Source organism: Somniosus microcephalus, chromosome 5 (assembly GCF_052327205.1).
Source record: "Somniosus microcephalus isolate GS21.2 chromosome 5, FLI_Smic_1.0, whole genome shotgun sequence".
Classification (NCBI taxonomy): domain Eukaryota; kingdom Metazoa; phylum Chordata; class Chondrichthyes; order Squaliformes; family Somniosidae; genus Somniosus; species Somniosus microcephalus.
The window spans coordinates 158,159,744-158,184,044 of record NC_140991.1 but is presented as its reverse complement, the minus strand read 5'-3'; positions in this window follow the sequence as shown (position 1 = coordinate 158,184,044).

The window sequence follows — 24,301 nt, the reverse complement described above, 5'->3', positions numbered from 1 at the left end:
CCAGCACATGGCGACTCACTGTTGCCAGCATTCTCGCCAAGGAGAGAACAGCTGTCAGTGTGCCGGGGGACCTTGATGTGTGGATCCCGAGTGGTAGTTCCACCCAAGTTGAGAGATAGAGTGCTCAATGATCTTCATGAGGGTCATCTGGGAGGGGTAAAAATGAAGAGCCTAGCCAGGGCGTTTGTGTGCTGGCCGGGAATCGATAAAGAAATCGAGGATATGACCAAGAGATGCACAGGATGCCAGAAGGTCCAAAACGCTCCACCACAGGCCCCGCTACATCCATGGGAGTGGCCCTCATCTCAATGGCAACGGGTACACATTGATTTTACTGGTCCATTTATGGACTCAATGTTCCTAATTGCTGTGGACGCCCATTCAAAATGGCCAGAGGTCATCAAAATGTCCTCCACCACCACGGAGAAAACTATTGCAGTCCTACGGACCATCTTCGCCAGGAATGGCTTGCCAGAACAGATTTGCTGCGACAATGGGCCACAATTTGTGTCCGAGGATTTCCGGAGGTTTCTGAGCAATAATGGGGTGAAATATTACACATCTGCCCCATATCATCCAGCCACAAATGGGTTGGCTGAGAGGTTTGTTCAGACCTTTAAATAGGCAATAAAGGCAATGCATAATGACGACATACCACTACAACACAAGGTGGATAATTTCTTGTTTGCTTACCGGAATGCGACACATGCAGTCACCAACCAAACTCCAGCCATAATGTTCTTCAACCGAAGGCTAAGATGTCGCCTGGATTTGCTCAAACCAAACATAAGATGAGATGTTGAGGATAAGCAATTCCAGCACATAAATGAGAAGCCAACCAGGAGCTTCAAGATAGGGCAACCATTCTTGGCCCGCGACTACCGAACAGAAAAATGGCAGCCAGGAACGATATGCACACAGCAGGGACCACTAATGTACACAGTGGACATTGGAGAGAGCATCGTGAGATGCCATGCTGACCAGATTCTAGAGTCACAGGAACAAGCCAAACCCATACCACGAGCAGGTGCACCTGGTAATCAACCCGAAGTACAGATTGCGTCTACCTCAGAAGCAGTTGTATTGGAAGCTGACGAACCAACCAATGACAATGAGCCAGAATCAACTCCGCCGCAAGAACAGGATACTCGAGAAAGGCATTATCCAGTCAGGATCAGGAAGCCTCCTCAAAGACTGAACTTATAAATGATTATTTCAGTTGATGTATATAGTACAGAGAAAATTGTAATTGTAATTAGTTATTATTTCGTTGTTAAATGAATGTTATGTACTGTTTATCTAAAAGGGGAGGAATTGTTGTGTATGTAACTTTAAGAGAAGAACTGATTCTATACTGCAGTACCGGCAGTGACCACCCCTGTATATAAAGCCATAGCAGGCTTCTGTACTTCAGTCTTGAATTACTCTCTGTTCAGTAAATACCTGTTTTATTGTTCTCCTGCAGTCTGAGTATTATTGATCCTCAGACACTACAGTGTCCGGTGAGCGAGAGCAGTTTTTGCTTCAAACCCAAGGCTGAGGTTCAAGTGGCACAAGAGCGAATTACTCCCATCCCCAAATCCTTGACCATTCACCTCACTATGAACAACACCTTCACGCGTCTCCAGGACTATGTGGAGCATTTCGGGTACCCGGTTCCTTTTCTGCTGGAACACCTCACTGAGTTAATAAAGACCGTTGAGCTCTCCCAGAAACAGTTTTACACTTTAGCACAAATGACAGTAGAAGTCGAGGAGGAGATCAAGGGGGTTGTCTCGCCACCATGGTGGGACGTCGGTCTGAGTATAGAGATTCCTCCCTGGATCTGCATCTGTTCCCATGCATTAGTTTTCATACAACTGTTGCTTGAAAGCTACTTGTTTTACACCAGCTGCAGGCGACGGAGCCAGATGCTCCGAGCGCGGTGGCAAAGGGTGTTAGATCGATCTGGAAAGGTGTCATTGATTTGTGTTGATGATGGTTTCTCCCTGCCAAAACTTGTAATGTACCAAAGTTCTGTAAGCAAGTGTTTGTATTCTGGTTATAGTTTTACACTCTGTATCGTGCGATGTGCGCTGTTGCATTTTTGTAATGTGTTACCACCTGTCAATGCTGTACTCTGTGATGTGCGCGGTGACTTTTTGGTAATGTTCTGTGGATCTTATTAATGTTCTGTATTTTGACTTGAAGTTTGTCGGTGGGAATTGGAACCCAGCTGTTTGAATGTTTTAAGAAGCCGTTTCGCTGATGTTTTGACTCAGTAGAAGGGAACTATGACACGCAGTAAGGCGTACAGTTCTGGGGTTTAAAACGTAAAATCAGGGAAACAGCTTCACTTGTGGGAGACTTTGGCTTTTGCTCTCTCGTCGAGTGATGCTTTGTGGAAGGAAAAGCATCAAACAGGGGACTGAAGAGATCGCGAAGCCTCTGTTTGAAGAATGGACTCAGTCGAGAATATTTTGTGGACTTTATGGGATTTTTCCGAGGGTATTTTCCTTGTGATGGGATCGCCCTGTGCAGATATGTGAAAAACTGTTTTGTTAAAACTCCAGAGAACGCATGGCAGTTGGCTGTGACAAAAGAACTGTCAGTCATCCACAATGTATGGGTTCGCCCGACAGTCCTGGAAAAAAAAAGGGGGCCATTGATGAAGGGGCTGAGGACCCTGAGGCACCCGTTGAACTTGAACCTATTAGAAAACCACTCTAATATGCAAAAGCACTTCTCACCTCCATCTCAGAAGAGAAGCAGAACAATGAACCCACTGGCCTAGCCAGCCGAAGAGGAGCCAATTTTTCCCAACACAAAAACTGAGAGATGTCCCAGACTTAGGGCCATTAATCCAATCACAGAATACTCATGGGTCTGATGATGGCCCATCACTGATTAAGCACCGTGTGCTTAGAAACAAAAGGATTTTAAAAATTGGCGGGAAAGATAGGGGTAGCAAGACTCCTATAAAGATAGATCCTTTTCCACCATTCTCTCTCTCTCTCTCGCTTTCGCTCCACCAAGATCGACCTAACAAGAAGTACCAGTGGAAGAAGCCGCTGAGACTGAGAACTGCATTCCTCTCACAGGGAACGGCCCCCGGGCAGTGACTTCCCATAGCTGAGCGGAGTGATCGAGACCGACTATGTGTGGTGGTAAGCATGGTCTCGAGTGTCCCAAGCCAGTAACCAGATATCCCAGGCGAGCTGGGTGAGGTGTGAGGACTCAGGGTTTTTCTCAGAAGTGAAGTTTTTGGGCTATTCCAGGGTGGAAGCTTCATTTGGTTCAGCCAGGCAAAGGGGCTTATGCGACTGGGTAATTCATTGGTAGGGGTGGAGTTAGAGTCCACCATAGAAACAAGGGAATTACTGCATGTTATAGTCCCCAGTTGTGTACTGTATGTATGTTGTTTGTAACCTGGATCTTATTCTCCACAGAGACAGTGATTTTGTTTAGTAGTGCATGTTTTAACCAGTGTATGTAAGACCAAATAAATATAAGTTTGATTTTTCACTGAAGCATTCCTGCTCGTGACTTATTCCATTTACACTCTGAATAATAATTCCCGGGTATAGAACTTTCATAAGGCGGGGGTGATTCGAACCGTCCCTCTAGCAATTGGGCTAGGATCAAAACCGCTTACAGGTCTTTGGGAGGAAGGTAGAGGATTTTTATTGCCAATTCACTCTCCCAATGGCTCCCTATCTCTTTAACTACTACTTTTTTTTTATTCATTCATGGGATGTGGGCGTCACTGGCAAGGCCAGCATTTATTACCCATCCCTAATTGCCTTTGAGAAGGTGGTGGTAAGCCACCTTCTTGAGCCACTGCAGTCCGTGAGGTGAAGGTTCTCCCATAGTGCTGTTAGGGATGGAGTTCCAGTATTTTGACCCAGCGATGATGAAGGAATGCCGATATATTTGCAAGTCAGGATGGTGTGTGACTTGGAGGGGAACTTGCAGGTGGCGGTGTCCCCAGTGCGCCTGCTGCCCTTGTCCTTCTAGATGGTACAGGTCGCGGGTTTGGGAGGTGATGTCAAAGAAGCCTTGGTAAGTTGCAGCAGTGCATCTTGTAGATGGTACACATTGCAGCCACGCTGCGTCGGTGGTGGAGGGAGTAAATGTTTAAGGCGGTGGATGGGGTGCCAATCAAGCGGGCTGCTTTGTCCTGGATCGTGTTGAGCTTCTTGAGTGTTATTGGAGCTGCACTCATCCAGGCAAATGGAGAGTATTCCATCAAACTCCTGACTTCTGCCTTGTAGCTGGTGGAAAGGCTTTGGGGAGTCAGGAAGTGAGTCACTCACCACAGAATACCCAGCCTCTGGCCTGCTCTGGCAGCCACAGTATTTATGTGGCTGGTCCAGTTAAGTTTCTGGTCAATCATAACATCCAGGATGTTGATGATGGGGGATTCACTCCATTCACTCCCTCCATTAAATGTCAAGGAGAGGTGGCTAGACTCTCTCTTGTTGGGGATGGTCATTGCCTGGCACATGTGTGGCACGAATGTTACTTGCCACTTATCAGCCCAAACCTGAAAGTTGTCCAGGTCTTGCTGCATGCAGGCATGGACTACTTCATTATCTGAGGAGTTGTGAATGGAACTGAACACTGTGCAGTCATCAGCGATCATCCCCACTTCTGACCTTAAGATGGAGGGAAGGTCACTGATGAAGCAGCTGCAGATGCTTGGGCCCAGGATACTACCCTGAGGAATTCCTACAGCGATGTCCTGGTCCTGAGATGATTGACCTCCAACAACTACAAACATCTTCCTTTGTGCTAGGTATGAACCCAGCCAGTGGAGCGTTTCCCCACCACCCCCCCACCGATTCCTTTTGACTTCAATTTTACTAGGGCTCCTTGATACCACACTCAGTCAAATGTTGCCTTGATGTCAAGGGCAGTCACTCTCACCTCACCTCTGAAATTCAGCTCTTTTGTCCATGTTTGGACCAAGGCTGTACTGAGGTCTGGAGCTGAGTGGCCCTGGCGGAACCCAAACTGAGCATCGGTGAGCAGGTTATTGGTGATCACTTCAATCACCTCCTTGAAGTATTCTACTTTGTTTCCCCTCTCGTTTTGTGAAGCAACTTAGGATGTTTCCTTATGTGCTATACAAGTGCATGTTGTTGTTTTTGTACACCTTTCTAACCTGATGTATTCTCAGCGTGCTTAATGATGCTGCAAAAATGTGCTTCTATTTTTTGCTCTGCTAGTTTTTCCTGTTTGTATTGGTTTGGAAAGTGTTGCAACACCAGCCAAGCTTCATCATCCACCAAAGAGAAAAATAAACGCTGACGACACGAAACTAGGTGTGATTGTGAGTTGTGAGGAGGATGTAAAGAGGCTTCAAGGCGATTTAGACAAGTTGAGTGAGTGGGCAAATACATGGCAGATGCAGTATAACGTGGATAAATGTGAATTTATCCTATTCGGTAGGAAAAACAGAATGGCAGAGTATTATTTAAATGGTGATAGATTGGGAAATGTTGATGTACAAAGGGACCTGGGTGTCCTTGTACACCAGTCACTGAAAGCAAACATGCAGGTGCAGCAAGCAGTTAGAAAGGCAAATGGTATGTTGGCCTTCATTGCAAGAGGTTTTGAGTACAGGAGCAAGGATGTCTTACTACAGTTATACAGGGCCTTGGTGAGACCACACCTGGAGTACTGTGTGCAGTTTTGGTCTCCTTACCTAAGAAAGGATATACTTGCCATAGAGGGAGTGCAGCGAAGGTTCACCAGACTGATTCCTGGGATGGCAGGACTGTCGTATGAGGAGAGATTGGGTCGACTAGGCCTGCATTCGCTAGAGTTTAGAAGAATGAGAGGGGATCTCATTGAAATGTATAAAATTCTGACAGGGCTAGACAGACTGGATGCAGGGAGGATGTTTCCCCTGGCTGGGGTCTCTAGAACGAGGGTCACAGTCTCAGGTTACGGGGTAGGACATTTAGGACTGAGATGAGGAGAAATTTCCTCACTCAGAGGGTGGTGAACTTGTGGAATTCTCTACCACAGAAGGCTGTGGAGGCCAAGTCACTGAATATATTTAAGAAGGAGATAGATAGATTTCTAGATGCAAAAGGCGTCAAGGCGTATGGGGAGGGAGCGGGAATATGGTATTGAGATCGAGGATCAGCCATGATCATATTGAATGGTGGAGCAGGCTCGAAGGGCCGAATGGACTACTCCTGCTCCTACTTTTTTTCTAAACACTTTATTATATATTTTTATATGATTTAGATAGATATGTTAATGTACATTTAAGATTATTTTCAGGATAGCTGTACCTTTAGAAAGTTTCTTATCTAAGAAGTTCAGCCACTATACAAACCTCTCCTGATTCATCTATATTTAAATAAGAGACATCTGTTGCAGTTGTTTTTGTCATTACTGTTGTTGTCTGTATTTCATATAATTTGATAATTCATGTCAAGCATTACTGTTCTCCTTCCACAGCCAAATCCTTCTACTACTCCAGGATCATCCTGAAGAGTAAGGATAATCCATGACTCCTTTTTTCCCTTAAACCCCATTTCATGCTCACTTCTAACACCAGATGAGAGGAGATCATGGATTTCTCCATCACAAAAAAAACCATTCATTTAGCCATCTCAAGCTTATGAGGCAGTGCCCCACTATCTTTCAAAACCACTATCATCACTCTTGTACGCTATTCAGCTATCACCCCATCTCTAACTGTCTTGTCTAAGGTCCTTGAATGTGTCATCACCTCCCAAGCTCTTGTTGCCTTTCCCACAATACCATGCTTTAATCACTTCAGTACAGTTTCCACCTTGCCCATAGCACCGCGACCACTCTAGTCAAAGTCACCAACAGTATCCTCTGTGATTGCAATGTTGGCATATTATCCCTTCTTGAACACTTTGTGACATTTGAGACACTCAATCACACCATCCTCCTCCACCGTTATTCCTTCTTGTCCCAACACATCTGCAGCAATGGCTCCTCCAGTTCATGGTGGTCATCTCTGGTGTTCCTCAAGGAATCATCTTTGGTTACCTCGCTCCCTCTCCCTCATGGATGAGACAGAATTTCCTCCAATTGAACATCAGGAAGATCTAAACCAGTGTTTCTGGTGCCCACTTAAGATTCCACACCCTTACCATCGACTCTATTCTCCTCCCCGATTTTTCACTGTGGCTAAATAAGGCTATATACAAGCTTAACATTCTACTTCACCCAGAGATAGCCATATCCTATCTACCACTTCTCACTTCCACCACCACAACATTGCCTATCTCCACTCCAACCTTACCCTCACTGCCACTGAAACCCTTATGAATACCTTCAGCGCCTCTAAATGTGACTTTTCCAACAGCCTCTTCACCTTTACCCTCTATAAACTGCAAATCATCTGAAACTCTGCTGCCCACATCCTGTCCTGCACTTCTCCCATCACCTCCATCCCAGCCTCAATCTCCCATCACCTATATGGGATCCCTGTTCCCCAATGGATTGAACTTAAAATCTCTGCACTCAATTGCAAATCCCTCCATGACCTCACCCCACCCTAGCTCTGCAATATTTTCCAGCCTTATGTTTCCTCCAGTCCTCTGACTATGGCCTCCTATATCCCCCCACCTCTCTCCACTCCATCTTCTGTGTTATCACCTTGAACTACTTCAGCCTTACATTCTGGATCTCACTCCCCAAATCACTCTACCTCGCTGCTTCCTTCCCTGCCTTTAAAAGCGTTCTCAAAGCATTTCTCTTTGACCAAGATTTTGATAACCTCTCCTAAACGTCTCACAATGGCTTGACCGCCATTTCCTTTCTCTTTTTTGAGTGCTTTCAGATTTTTTTCTCATATCAAAAGTACAATATAAATGCAAATTGTTGAAGCCTGGGTCAGTCCCATTTAACTAGAGGAAATAGACAAATTCATTGGCCGGAATTTTCCCATTACAGAGCATGCGGGTTTGGAGGCGGGTCGGCAGTTAAAAGCGCGAAAATTGACAGTGCGTCAGGAACTGGCAGACATCCGCATTTAACTCGGGTGTGTTGCGAGACGCTTCACGGACCCGTTCGGGAGAGGCGGGCGACCTCATTGAGGTACTTAACTGCTCGTTTACAGACACTTAACTGCCTTTTTAACCTCAGGTTTTGGCTTTAACTTGCTGCACACAGGATTCACACACCTTGGGAACCTCACCTGTGAAGGGGAGGCAGAAGCTCAGAGGTCATTGTGTGAGTCCATTAGTTGACAGCTGAAAAAACACATAAATACTCCCACATTACATCTACTGGAAAGGCTCTTGCTGACTCCATTTTGTGCAGGGATTTAGCTTTCAGGAGTTTGCAGGTCATTTCTGCAACCTCGGAAGCCACTCTCACCACATTGCAAGTCACTATCACTAAATTGAAGGATTGTGCCTCTGGTCTCCACTTTACCTGCCATCTATTTGTTATGTCTGACATTTGGTGATAGGTACTCGATTGCCTTGGCCTGAGCACATGGAGTTTGATAGTGCTGTGATCATTGTATTGTGTATAGGTATTCGATTGCTTGTGCCTGGAAGTGTGTGTGTGGCAGCGATATTAAAAGCAGCATGAACTGAACTCACTGACGGTCTCTGGATTATCTTTGCAAACGCAATATTTGGCGACAAGGATGGCTGAAATCTCTCTTCCACCACCTCCTCCCTTCCTTGCACTACCCGGTGAGCCCCCGATCCCATGGGTTCGCTGGTTACAGTCCTTTGAAACCTATCTAATTGCTCTTGGACTAGAAACTGTGAGTATGGCTCGGAAAAAGGCACTGTTATCCCATTGCTTGGGAGCGGAGGGCCAGCGTGTTCTTGGGACATTATGCACAGCAGACTCAATCCAAACATGTGATGAGGCTGTGGCTCTGTTAAGCACACACTTCTCTGCCCCACAAAGTGCACTCCTGCGGCGATTCATTTTTAGACAGCGTCACCAACTCCTCGGCGAGTCAGTGCATCAATACGTGGCTAATTTGAGGGGGTTAGCTAGCTCGTGCAAGTTTGGTGCATTACAAGATGAGATGGTGCATGATCAACTAATAGAGCACACAAACAACGTGAGAGTGCATGAAAGACTGTTACTCAAGTCCAACGATCTGTCGTTGTCACAGGCAGTCAACATTGCCTTTCAAGTGGAGTCTGCAGCCGAATGTGCAGCGAAACGAGCACACACACCCTGTGACAGCGCCCTCGGCCCCGACAGCTCTGACACGGTAATGCTCGCGCGACGGCAGTAACACGCGCTACCGCGGCAACAGTGTGGAAACTGCGGATCTCGTTCACATGCTACCAGAGCGCAGAATTGCCCCGCACACGGCCAAGCCTGTCGCAATTGTGGAAAACAAAATCACTTTACCAAGGTCTGCCGCTCTGCCCCTGTTGCTACAGATGAACACTCTCAGTCCTCAAGCAGTTGGCCTACAATTCACAACGTGAACTCTGGGCCAGTAGTGGCTTTCAAATCATGCACAATTAACCTGAATGATGTGTGCATCCCGCTGTTGTTGGATACCGGTGCCAGCATCTCACTGCTGAATGTGGACACATTCAAATGCTTTTTCAGCTCCCTGCCACTCTCTGCGCCCTCCACTACCCTTTGCGGGTATGGTAATTCAAAAATTGAACTAGTGGGCTCAGTCAACCTCACAGTACGCTATGGAACAAAAGTTTTGCCAGATTATTGTTTTCATGTAGCACGCCAAGGAGATAACCTGATGGGACTGGATCTTTTCACTGACCTGGGTTTTTCTCTCTTGGACACCGGCGGGTCTGCGATTCTGCACGTCGCCTCACCGTTGCGCCAAACATGGCCAGCACTCTTCAAGGGTCTGGGCTGCCTGACTGCCTTCACCCACCAGCCCATGGTTGACTCCACCATTACCCCTGTCATTCAGCCACTGCGCCGCATCCCGCTTGCTCTCCGTGACGGGGTCACAGCTGAACTAAAGCAGCTACTCGAAGCCGGCATCATCGAACCAGTTGATGCCTCCCCATGGGTCTCCAACCTGGTGGTCGCAACAAAAAAGTCAGGTGGTCTACGCGTCTGTGTTGATCTTCGAGCAGTGAATAAGGCCGTAATCCCTGACAAGTATCCACTGCCCACGTCAGAGGAACTCACAGCGCAGTTCTATGGTTCCATCCTGTTCTCGAAACTAGACCTTCGACAGGGCTATCTACAGGTTCCCCTCCACCCCAGCAGCAGGGACCTCACTGCTTTTGTGACACATGCTGGCGTCTTTCGGTACACCAGGATGCCATTTGGACTTAGCTCTGCACCCAGCTGCTTCCAAAAGGTGATGGCCTCTGTGCTCGCGGGCATTCCTGGGGTGGTCATCTACCTGGATGACATCGTCGTGCATGGGCCCTCGACCTCCACTCACGACGAACGCCTTCACAGAGTTTTCACAGCTCTAGCAAAACACAAGCTCACACTGAATGGCGAAAAGTGTGTCTTTGCTGTTTCAGAGATCGAATTTGTGGGGTTTCGGTTGTCGGCTGATGGTATATCCCCACTCCAGTCAAACGTGGATGCCATTCACAGCATCCCAGAACCCAGCTCTGTAGCACAGGTTGCCTCCTTCCTTGGCATGACTGGGTACTACCTGAAGTTTTTGCCCCAGTACTCAGCCACCACAGCCCCACTGCGCCAGCTCCTGCGAAAGGATGAGCCCTGGGTGTGGTCACAAGCCTGTACGGAAGCTGTTCGCCTCCTCAAATCGCAGCTCACGTCGCCTCCAGTGTTGGCTCACTTTGACGTCGCCAGCCCCACCCTCGTCACCTGCGATGCATCCGCTGCAGCTGTGGGGGCGGTGTTATTGCAGATACAGAATGGAGTGGAGAAACCAATCGCCTTTGCCTCCCGAGCCCTTAGCCCCACCGAACAGAAGTACTCAGTAGGCGAGCGTGAGGCACTGACGTGCGTCTGGGCATGTGAGCGGTGGCACCTGTACACATATGGCCGTGCCTTCGCCCTGCGAACCGATCACCAGGCTCTCACTGCTCTGCTGTCGACATCCGGCATGGGCCACAGACCACTGCGTCTACACCGCTGGCCTGACCGCCTCCGCCAATACAATTTCAGTCTCCAGTTCACACCAGGACGTGACAATGTTGTTGCAGATCTGCTCTCCAGCACTGTCTCTGCCCCAGCCCCACTCGTCGGGTCGGAACAAGTGGAACAGGATATCGTCCAGATGCTGCACACGCCTCTCCAAACCACAGTCTCTCTCCAGGAGCTCAAAGAGGCCTCTGAACAGGATCCGGCCCTCTCCCAGCTGTGCACCTTCATCAGAGATGGCTGGCCTCGCAAGGTGCCTGAGGAACTGTCTGCCTACTCCAGAGTTAAAGAGGAGCTCTCCTGCTGGAATGACTCCTGTGTTGCACGTGGGCTCTGCACTGTGGTCCCAAGTGCCCTTCGTGCGTGTGTTTTATCCATGGCGCACGAGGGCCACTTGGGCATAGTGAAGCTCAAACAACGATGCCGAGACCTAGTGTGGTGGCCGGGTATCGACAGGGAAATTGAGGCCCTGGTCAAGGACTGTGCAGCCTGCCTTGTAAGTGGCAAGACTGGCCACCAAGCTCCCCCACCCCTGCAACCCCTTGCCTGGCCCTCTCAGCCCTGGGAGCACCTGCAGCTGGACGTCTGCGGGGAGATCCATGGTGTCCCCCACCAACAACGGTTCCTAGTTGTGACCTATGATCTGCACTCAAAATGGCCAGAGGTCACTGCCGTGGGCTCCGTCACCTCTCGGGTCATCATTGATATCCTTGAGTCCCTCTTCTCCTGCTGGGGGCATCCAAAGGCCATCACCACAGACAATGGCCCCCAAATGGTCTCTTCGGAACTCTCCTCTTACCTTGACAGCAAGGGCATCCGTCACATACTACCACCCCGAATCAAATGGGGGGGTGGAGCGTTTTAACCAGACACTGAAAAATGGCCTCAGAGCACACCTATCCCAGGGGTGTGCGTTTGACAAGGCCCTCCTCCACACACTGCTGCACTACAGAGCCTCCCAGCATTCCACTACAGGGGTCTCACCCACATCCCTCATGCTAGGCCGTGAGCTCATGCTGCCCCTTGGCAGGCTCCGCCCCTCGCTAGCTCAGAGCCCTGCTCCACCGGCTCAAGCCACAGTCGCTAGACAGCAGGAGAAGATGAAACTCCACTTCGACCAGTCGAAGAGGGCCAAGGCGCCCAACATCTCAGTCTCCGATTGGGTCAGAGTCCGCAGGCCTCACCGCAATAATAAGATGGCGTCATTCTGGTCCTCCCCTCTCCAAATCAGCCGCCAACTTGGACCAGCCACTTTCTGCCTCACTGACGGCTCTCGGTGGCATGCCAGCCGCCTTCGGAAGGTGCCAGCACCCCCTGATGCGGGATTATACGGACCTAACCCCCAAGCCTTACCCCCAGAGTGGCGGGATGCACATGTGGCTCAGCCAGCCAACCCTCAAGCAGATGTTGTGCCTCAGCCTGCTCCTCACCAGTGATGTGCCTCAATAAATCCGAGACTCAATGTTAACTGAACAAAGCAAGGCTTTTATTAACTTAGAAGGTAACACACAGTGGAGAAGTGTCTCCCATCCAGAGGTCGGCTGTACTAGATGTGAGACACGCTGGGCCTGCTTAAGTAGAGGCCTGGTATGGGCGGAGCCCTACACACAATAAAATACAGGTGAGGAAATGGAACTGAGGTAAGGGAAATTAAACTGAAACTAAACCACAGTCACAGGCACAATCACACACAGAGAATACAGATGAGTGATGAATGACATATTCCATCACATTCACCCCTTCTATAGATTTAGTCTGTTCGGGGGTTTGATAGTCCTCTGTGACCGACGTGGCTGTTGTGGTGCCGCGGGTGTCGGCTGGGTGTCCCCGGTGGCCTCCTGGGTCTCTGCCGGGGGCGCCGCCAGGGTTGTTGAAGGGGTGGTTGGTGGGGGTACCGTTGGTCGATGTTCTTCCGGGGGTGATGAAAGAGTAGTGGGTGGGTAAGAGTTGCTGTGATCGTTGTTGTGGTTGTTGTTGTTACCGGCTGGGGCGACGTCTTTTATGGACACGGTGTCCTCCCTTCCGTCGGCGTGCCGGACATACGCGTATTGGGGGTTGGCGTGGAGTAGGTGCACTGACTCCACGAGAGGGTCCGTCTTGTGGCCCCTCACATGCCTTCGTACAAATACCGGACCTGGGGTCGAGAGCCATGACGGCATGGATACGCCTGAGGTGGATTTCCGGGGAAAAACAAACATTCGTTCATGAGGCGTGGCATTAGTGGCAGTACACAATAGCGACCGTATCGAATGGAGCACATCTGGGAGGACTTCCTGCCAGCGGGAGATAGGGAGGCCCTTGGTCCTTAGAGCTAGAGTGACTGCTTTCCATACTGTCCCGTTCTCTCGCTCCACCTGGCCGTTACCCTGGGGGTTGTAGCTGGTGGTACGGCTCGTGGCGATCCCCCTGGACAGCATGTACTGGCGTAGCTCTTCGCTCATGAAGGACGCCCCCCTATCCGTGTGGATGTAGCTCGGCATACCGAACAGGCAGAACAGGCTGTTGAGGCATTTAATGACCGTGGCGCTGGTCATGTCTGGGCAGGGGAAGGCGAATGGGAAACGGGAGTATTCATCCACAATGTTCAGGAAGTAAACATTGCGGTCGGCTGACGGGAGGGGGCCCTTGAAATCTAAGCTGAGCCGCTCAAAGGGCCGTCTAGCTTTGATTAAGTGGGCTCTATCTGGGTGGTAGAACCGAGGCTTGCACTCAGCGCAAGTGCGGCAGTTCCTGGTCAGAGACCGAACTTCCTCAATCGAGTAGGGTAAGTTGCGGAACTTTATGAAGTGGAACAGCCGTGTGACCCCTGGGTGGCAGAGGTCATTGTGGAGGGTCTATAGCCGATCCCCGGTGGCGCTGGCACACATCCCTCGTGAGAGGGCGTCGGGGGATTCGTTAAGGGCCCCTGGCCGGTAAATGATGTCATACTCGAAGGTGGAGAGCTCGATCCGCCACCTGAGAACCTTATCATTTTTAATCTTCCCCTTCTGTTTATTATTAAACATAAACGCTACCGACCGCTGGTCGGTAAGTAGGGTGAAGCGTTTGCTGGCTAGGTAGTGGTGCCAGTGGCGCACTGCCTCCACGATGGCTTGGGCCTCCTTTTCCACGGAGGAGTGTCTGATCTCGGGCCCTTGGAGGGTCCTCGAGAAGAAAGCTACGGGCCGCCCCGCCTGGTTGAAGGTGGCCGCCAAAGCAAAGTCAGACGCATCACTTTCCACTTGAAAGGGAGTGTTCTCGTCCACTGCCTGTAGCGTGGCCCACTCAATATCCCGCTTAATGCTTTTGAAGGCGGCATGGGCCTCAGCAGAGAGCGGAAAAGAGGATGCTTTCAAGAGGGGGCGGGCTTTGTCGGAGTAGTTGGGGACCCATTGGGAATAATAAGAAAATAACCCCAGGCACCTTTTCAGGGCTTTGGGAGTGTTGGGCAGGGGCAGCTCCCGTAGGGGGCGCAATCGGTCGGGGTCTGGTCCGATTTCCCCATTCTCCACCACGCTGCCTAGTATGCAGAGGCGCGTGGTGTTGTAAACGCACTTGTCCTCGTTGTAAGTGAGGTTGAGTTTTTGTGCGGTTTTCAGGAACCTCTCGAGGTTCGAGTCGTGATCCTGCTGGTTGTGACCGCAGATGGTGACGTTGTCGAGGTAGGGGAAGGTTGCCTGCAAGTGGTGGTCATCGACCATGCGGTCCATCTCCCTCTGAAAGACCGAGACCCCATTCGTCACCCCAAAGGGGACTCTGAGGAATTGGTAGAGGCGTCCGTTCGCCTCGAAGGCGGTGTACGGGCGGTCCTCTGGTCTGATAGGGAGCTGGTGGTATGCTGACTTGAGGTCGATGGTGGAGAACATCCGGTATTGGGCGATTTGGTTCACCATTTCTGATATGCGGGGTAACGGGTAGGCGTCTAGTTGGGTGTACCTGTTGATCGTTTGGCTATAGTCGATCACCATCCGTTTCTTCTCGCTACCCCTCACCACCACCACTTGGGCGCGCCACGGGCTGTTGCTGCGTTCAATAATGCGCTCCTTCAGGAGCCTGTCTACCTCGGTCGCGATAAACCGCCTGTCCTCCCAGCTGTACCTCCTGCTTTTGGTCGCTATTGGCCGGCAGTTAGGGGTAAGGTTCGCGAATAGCGAAGGCGGCTTTACCTTCAGGGTAGCCAGGCCGCACACTGTGAGGGGCGGCTGGGACCCACCGTAATTGAGCGTGATGCTTTGGTGGTGGCATTGGAAATCCAGGCCCAAGATCACGCTCGCACATAGATTCTTCATGATTAGTAATTTAAAATTATCGTATACAGTTCCGTTAACGGACAATTGTACCGCGCATTAACCCATAACGGTCGATGTCTGGGTTTTATCAGCCATAGAGATGGTACCCCGAGTAGGGACCACCGTTAGAGAGAGTTTTGTGCTAGTTCAGGGTGGATAAAACTCTCCGTACTTCCACTGTCAATTAAACCTTTAACCCTGCACCCGTTTACCTCGATGTCCACCGTTGATTTGGATAGCGGGTGTGGCCTGATCTGGTCCACTGTGACCGATGCCACTGTAGGGCCCTGATCGAGACAAGATGGCGTCCACGCTGTCTGCTCACAAGATGGCGGACCCCACGAGGTCGGGCAAGATGGCGTCCAAGATGGCCGCTCCCACGGCGCACACGCAGCGGTGGCGGGTTTTCCGGCGGGGTTCCCTCTGCACACCTTCCTGAAGTGCCCCTTCTTGCCGCACTTGAAGCAGGTGGTGCCTTTCGCCGGGCACAGGTTTCTGGTGTGTTTCGGCTGTCCGCAGAAGTAGCAGTTGGGGCCCCGACGCGTCGCGGCTGTCGTAGGTCTTCTGGGGGGGTGAGCGGAGCCCCGACGGTGTCGGGCTGCCGGGCGGGGAAGGTGCCTTCCAAGATGGCGGCGCCCTTGGTGCACACGTGGCGGCGTGGGCGGCGCGGGCTGAAGAGTAGGCGTCCGAGTTTCTCTGGGCCACATCCAGGGATCGCGCTGTGTCCACAGCCTGTTTCAGGTCCAATCCCGTTTTCTCCAGTAGTCTCTGCCGGATGTAAGTGGAGCTGAGGCCTGTGATAAAGGCATCACGAACAAGCTCGTCAGTGTACACTGCGGCTTTTACATCTTGGCACTTGCAGTCTTTGCCAAGCGTTTTCAGGGTGACTAGGAACTCATCCAGCGATTCCCCAGGTCGCTGTGCGCGAGTAGCGAGCAGATGCCTAGCATACACCTCATTCGTAGGCTGCTGGTAATTCACCTTTAAGATGTCGCAGGCGGCCGGGTACGTGTCGGCGTCTTGGATGAGGGGGTAAACCCGGTGGCTTACCCAATTCCGCAGGATTCCGAGTTTCATACTTTCAGCGTCCGTAGCGCCTGTGATGGCTGCGGAATTGTCCAGGAAGAATTCCATACACTTAAACCAGTGTCCGAAGCGTGCCGATGCGTCCGAAGCATGCTGGTCCAAATCCAAACGTTCGGGTTTCAAGAGTTGATCCATTGTGTTGAAAAATAAGTTAATAAAATTGATATGCCTCAATAAATCCGAGACTCAATGTTAACTGAACAAAGCAAGGCTTTTATTAACTTAGAAGGTAACACACAGTGGAGAAGTGTCTCCCATCCAGAGGTCGGCTGTACTGGATGTGAGACACGCTGGGCCTGCTTAAGTAGAGGCCAGGTATGGGCAGAGCCCTGCACACAATAAAATACAGGTGAGGAAATGGAACTGAGGTAAGGGAAATGAAACTGAATCTAAACCACAGTCACAGGCACAATCACACACAGAGAATACAGATGAGTGATGAATGGCATATTTCATCACAACCAGTCCACACCTCAGCCTGTTCGTACACATTATCGCCCTGGCCACCTACAGGACTTTGTCACTACATTTCATGTTTGAAATTCTGTGAGGGGGGAGGAAATGTTATGTCTGACATTTGGTGATAGGTACTCGATTGCCTTGGCCTGAGCACATGGAGTTTGATAGTGCTGTGATCATTGTATTGTGTATAGGTATTCGATTGCTTGTGCCTGGAAGTGTGTGTGTGTGGCAGCGATATTAAAAGCAGCATGAACTGAACTCACTGACGGTCTGTGGATTATCTTTGCAAACGCAATACTATTAAATTAGCATGGGTGCCGCTTATGTGGTCTCACCTTGGACCTCAGAATCGGACCAAGACGAGCCCCAGCACCAACAACACCAGCCACACCAGCAGCCACAACAGCAGATTTCTCCTCAATGACCTGATGCTCCACAGGAGAAAGGGGGTCAGCACAGGGGTGGCCTGTGCCGGATGTGATACCCCCAACACAGATTAGGAGGAGGAGGAACGGGTGGAACATGAGGAGGAGGAACCTGAGGTGGAGATGGCACCCACAGTGGCACACATTGCAGCCCGGGAGTCCCGGGATGGCCTCACAATGGCCAGATTTACTTAACTTGCATCAGTGCAACCATGCGGCTCCCAGATGTTGTACTAAGTTCCACCCCCCCTCCCCCGGCAACAATACGACAAAGCAGTCCTGCAATGACCAAGCATCTGGGGATTTGTGGCAAATTTAGGAGAGCTGTCCCACAGTCTAGTCAAGCAACAGCCTGATATAGTCATCCTCAACGAATCATACCTTTCAGCCAATGTCCCAAACTCCTCCATCAACATCCCTGGGTAGGTCCTGTCCCACTGGCAGGACAGCCCCACCAGAGGTGGCGGCACAGTGGTATACAGTCGGGAGGGAGTAGCCCTGGGAGTCCACAACATTGATTCTGGACCCCATGAAGTCTCATGGTTTCAGGTCAAGCATGGGCAAGGAAGCCTCCTGCTGATTACCACCTACCGCCCTCCCTCAGCAGATGAATCAGTACTGCTCCATGTTGAACACCACTTGGAAGAAGCATTGACAGTAGCAAGGGCACAGAATGTACTCTGGGTGGGGGACTTCAATGTCCATCACCAAGAGTGGCTCGGTAGCACCACTACTGACCAAGCTGGACGAGTCCTGAAGGACATAGCTGCCAGACTGGGCCTGCGACAGGTGGTGAGAGAACCAACATGAGGGAAAAACCTACTTGACATCGTCCTCACCAATCTACCTGTCACAGATACATCTGTCCATGACAGCATTGGTAGCAGTGACCACCGCACAGTTATTCTGGAGAAAAAATCCCATCTTCGCAATGAGGGTACTCACCATCGTGTTGTGTGGCACTACCACCGTGCTAAATTGGGTAGATTTAGAACAGATCTAGCAGCTCAAAACTGGGCATCCATGAGGCACTGTGGGCCATCAGCAGCAGCAGAATTATATTCCACCACAATCTGTAACCTCATGGCCCGGCATATCCCTCACTCTACCATTACCATCAAGCCAGGGGACCAACCCTGGTTCAATAAGGAGTGTAGAAGAGCATGCCAGGAGCAGCACCAGGCATACCTAAAAATGAGGTGCCAACCTGGGGAAGCTACAACACAGGACTACAAGCATGCTAAAAAGTGGAAGCAGCATGCTATAGACAGAGCTAAGCGATCCCACAATCAACGGATCAGATCAAAGCTCTGCATTCCTGCCACATCCAGCCGCGAATGCTGGTGGACCATTAAACAACTAACGGGAGGAGGAGGCTGAATGATTAGCCCCATCTTCAATGATGGCGGAGCCCAGCACGTGAGTGCAAAAGACAAGTCTGAAGCGTTTGCAACCCTCTTCAGCCAGAAGTGCCGAGTGGATGATCCTTATCGGCCTCCTACTGAGGTCCCCACCATCACAGAAGCCAGTCTTCAGCCAAATCCATTCACGCCACGTGATATCAAGAAATGGCTGAGCGCACTGGATACAGCAAAGGCTCTGGGCCCCGACAACATCCCGGCTGTCATGCTGAAGACCTGTGCTCCAGAACTACCTGTGCCTCTAGCCAAGCTGTTCCAGTACAAATACAACACTGGCATCTATCCGATAATGTGGAAAGCTGCCTAGGTATGTCCTGTCCACAAAAAGCAATACAAATCCAATTTGGCCAATTACCACCCCATCAGTCAATTCTCTATCATCAGCAAAGTGATGGAAGGTGTCATCAACAGTGCTATCAAGCGGCACTTACACACGAATAACCAATAACCAACATGGCTTTTTGAAAGTGAAATCGTGTTTGACAAATTTATTAGAGTTTTTTGAGGATGTAACTAGCAGGGTAGATAAAGGGTAGATAAAGGGGAACCAGTGGATGTATTATATATTTGGATTTCCAAAAGACATTCGATAAGGTGCCACATAAAAGGTTATTACACAATATTAGGTCTCACGGGGTCGGGGGTAATATAATATCATGGATAGAGTATTGGTTACCGGACAGAAAACAGAGAGTAGGGATAAACAGATCTTTTTCAGGTTGGCAGGCTGTAACTAGTGGGGTGCTGCAAGGATCAGTGTTGGGACCTCAGTTATTGACAATCTGTATTAATGACCTAGATGAAGGGACCATGTGTAATGTATCCAAGTTTGCTGACGATACAAAGCTAGGTGGGACAGTAAGCTGTGAGGAGAACACAATCTGCGAAGGGAAATAATAGACTAAGTGAGTGGGCAGTAAGGTGGCAGATGGAGCATAATGTAGGGAAATGTGAGGTTATTCACTTTGGTAGGAAGAATAGAAAAACAGAATATTTTTTAAATGGTGAGAAACTTTCAAATGTTGGTGTTCAGAGAGATTTGCGTGTCCTCGTGCAAGAAACACAGAAAGCTAGCATGCAGGTACAGCAAGCAATGAGGAAGGCAAATGGCATGTTGGCCTTTATTGCAAGGGAGTTGGAATATATGAGTAAGGATGTCTTGCTATAGTTGTACTTGGTGAGACCACACCTGGAGTACTGTGCACAGTTTTGGTCTCCTTATCTAAGGAAGGCTACACTTGCCTTAGAGATGGTGAAACGAAGGTTCACTAGATTGATTCCTGGGATGAGGGGTCTGTCCTATGATGAGAGATTGTGTAGAATGGGCCTATACTCTCATAAGAACATAAGAAATAGGAGCAGGAGTAGGCCATTCGGCCCTTCGCGCCTGCTCCACCATTCAATGAGATCATGGCTGATCTTCTGCCTCAACTTCATTCACCGGCCCTATCGTCATATTCCTTGATGCCTATACTAGTCAGAAATCGATCGACTTCTGTTTTGAATATAACCAATGACTGAGCCTCCACAGCCCTCTGGGGTAGAGAATTCCAAAGATTCACCACCCTCTGTGTGAAGAAATTTCTTCTCATCTCACTCTTGAATGGCCTACCCTTTATCCTGAGGCTGTGGCCCCTGGTTCTAGACTCTCCAGCCAAGAGAAACATTCTCCCAGCATCCACTCTCTCAAGCCCTGTGATAATTTTGTATGCTTCAATGAGATCCCCTCTCATTCTTCTGAATTCAAGAGAATACAGGCCTAGTTTACTCAATCTCTTCTCATACAACAGTCCCGCGATCCCAGGAATCAATCTCGTGAACCTTCGTTGCACTCCCTCTATGGCAAGTACATCCTTCCTTAGGTAAGGAGACCAAAATTGTACACAGTACTCCAGGTGTGGTCTCACCAAGGCCCTATATAATTGGAGTAAGACTTCTTTACTCCTGTACTCAAACTCTCTTGTAATGAAGGCCAGCATACCATTTGCCTTCCTAATGGTTTGCTGCACCTGCACATCCACTTTCAGTGACTCATGTACAAGGACACCCAGGTCCCTTTGAGCATCTGCATTCCCCAATCTTTCACTTTTTAGGAAATACTCTGCCTTTCTGTTTTTTCTACCAAAGTGGATAACTTCACATTTATCCACATTATATTCCATCTGCCATGTTCTCGCCCACTCACTAAGTCTGTCAAGATTCCCTTGAAGGCTCTTCACATCCTCTTCACAACTGACACTGCCACCTAGCTTTGTATCATCAGCAAATTTGGAAATGTTGCATTTAGCCCCCTCATCCAAATCATTGATATAGATTGTGAATAGCGGGGGCCCAAGCACCGATCCTTGTGGTACCCCACTAGTCACAGCCTGCCATCCTGAAAAAGACCCATTTATCCCTACTCTTTGTTTTTTGTCTGTTAACCAATTCTCAATCCATGCTAGTATATTACCCCCAATTCCATGTGCCCTAATTTTGTTCACCAACCTCTTGTGTGGGGCCTTATCGAAGGCCTTCTGAAAATCCAGATACACCACATCTACCAGTTCCCCTTTGTCTACACCACTAGTTACATCCTCAAAGAACTCCAATAGGTTTGTCAAACAAGATTTCCCTTTCATAAATCCATGTTGACTCTGTCCAATCTTACTATTAGTTTCCAAGTGCCCAGTTATTGCACCCTTTATAATAGATTCCAGCATTTTCCCAACTACTGATTTGAGGCTAACAGGTCAGTAGTTCCCTGTTTTTTCTCGCCCTCCTTTCTTAAATAGTGGGGTTACATTTGCTATCCTCCAATCTGCAGGAACCGTTCCAGAATCAATAGAATTTTGGAAGATAACAACCAATGTGTCCACTATCCCAATGGTCACCTTTGTCAAAACCCTAGGATGTAGGTCATCCTGTCCTTGGGATGTATCAACTTGTAGTCCCATTAATTTTGCTAGTACTGTTTTTTCACTGATAAGAATTTCTTTAAGTTCCTCATTCTCGTCACACCCTTGGTTTCCTCGTATTTCTGGGAGGTTTGTTGTGTCTTTATCTGGAGTTTCAAGAATGAGAGGTGATCTCATTGAAACATACAAGATTCTGAAGGGGATTGACAGGGTAGATGCTGAGAGGTTGTTTCCCCTGGCTGGAGTGTCTAGAACTAGGGGCCACAGTCTCAGGATAAGGGGTAGACCATTTAAGAATGAGATGAGGAGCAATTTCTTCCCTCAGAGGGTTGTGAATCTTTGGAATTCTCTGCCCCAGAGGGCTGTGCATGCTGAGACTTTGAGTATATTCAAGGCTGAGATAGATAGATTTTTGGACTCATGGGGAATCAATGGATATGGAGATTGGGCAGGAAAGTGGAGTTGAGGTTGATGATCAGCCATGATCTTATTGAATGGCGGAGCAGGCTCGAGAGGCCGTATGGCCTACTCCTGCTCTTATTTCTTATGTTCTTAACCTGCTTGTAGTGATCAATAGCATGTCATTCTATAGTGGACACTAGGTGGAGCTGTGTAGAGCTGTATATAGCTGCATGTATAAGACTACACTACCCAGCTGTATGATATTAAGACTACATTACCCATGAGGCACTAGGCTACCCACAAGGCAACAGTCAAGATGGCAGCCTGCACACAGGAGCACAATGCTGCCTCTCTACAGATACTGTACCAAGTCCACATGGCTCAATAAAGTAACTAGCAAAAGCTAGCTGTGTTCATAATAAGAATGTCTATTTATTAATGAACATAACATGGAACCAGGGTGGTGAAGATCTGCTGAAAATTGTGAAAAGCGACTTGGAGAATTTGAAGCCACCAGAGCGTTTGAATCTCACAGAAAAAATCGACTACAATTGGTAGACTTTTAAACAGCAATTCGAACTCTACATTGCAGCCATCGGATTCGGTACGAAGCCAGACGCAAGGAAGATAGCATTGCAGGCCCATAGGCGATAGAGGTATTTAATACATTTGTATTTAATCCAGATGAGAACAGAGAAAAATTAGAAGATGTGCTAAAAAAATTTGATGCACATTGCTCTCCCAAAAGGAATGAGACCTATGAAAGATACATCTTCTGTTCTCGGACACAGCAGCAAAATGAGACTTTTGATAGCTTTATAACTGATCTGAAACTGAAAGCACAGACATGTAATTTCTCTGAGCTCAAAGCATCCATGATTCGTGACCAGATTGTGTTTGGTATTCATGATAAAAAAGTCAGGGAACGTCTGTTGACAGAAACCGAACTAAATTTGGAAAATGCGGTGAAAATATGCCAAGCCAGCGAGCTAGCTCGAAATCATGCGAAGACTTTCAGTGAAATCAATAATGATGCGAATGTAATGAGTGATAATGCTGCTGTCGGTGCTGTGTCCTACAAGGGGAAGAAACGTGGGCAGAACAGAAATGAAAAGCAATCGGAGGATGAAATTTTTAATTGTAAACGCTGTGGTTACAAACACCAGTTAAGACAATGCCCAGCGTTTGGAAAAATGTGTACAAAGTGTAATGGAAAGAATCACTTTGTCAAGCAATGCTTTTCAAAAGGAAAAACGACGAAAGGGCAACAAGTTAATGTGATTGAAGACACTGATTTAAGTGAGACATTTTTTGTCGGAATGGTGTCATGTGACGATATCAAAAAAGATACAGAAAATGTGCAGCCCTCAGAAATAGACAATGCTGAACATAAAGTTAATGCAGTAAAAGAGGACAAATGGATGATCACACTGCAGATAAATGGAGCATTAGTTACATTGAAACTGGACACTGGGGCAAAAGCAAACTTAATCAGTATGAGTGACATTAACAATATGAAAGAAAAGCCCAAAATACAGAAAAAGTCAGTACTACTGAAGGACTATAATGGACAGAAAATAGATAGCTTAGGTGTATGCAGACTTAAAGTGACAGTCAAAGACAAAGTGCATCATCTCATGTTTTCTGTTGTGGCTGAAAGACTTGATTCACTATTAGGTGACAAAGATTGTGAAGACTTAGAACTGGTCAAGAGAGTCTACCGTATAAACTGTGCCGTAAGCAGACCAGATGACTCAGGTGATGAAGCAGTGAGCCCAGCAAGGATGAAAAGGCCAAAGGGTATCCATGGCTTAAAAAAGCCTAGTTTCTCCAAGAAGAAAGAGAAAGACTTTAAGGTCAAAGAGAAGCCAAAGGAAGAAAAGCACAAAGAGGAAAAACACAAGGAGAAAAAGTCCAAAGATATAACCGCAGCAGATGTTGTTAAGCAATGGAAAGAGAAAAAGGAAAAGAAGAAGGCTGCACCAGAGCAGGAAGCAATTCCGGTGGATACTCCTTCTTCCCTCAGGCCAATCTTTGGTGTTCCATTAGCCAAGGCTGCTGAGAGGACTATGCTGTATGATGGGATCCAGCTGCCAGCAGTTTTTTCGAGAGTGCATTGACTACATTGAGAGTTATGGCATGAAGAGTGAAGGAAACACTGAAACCCTCTCCAAGCAAAGATCGCAAGGAGACCTCGATCTATACAAGAGCAGATTGATGACAATGCCGCAACTGCATCTTGTCATTCACCGCCAGAACAATCTCATGAAGACACA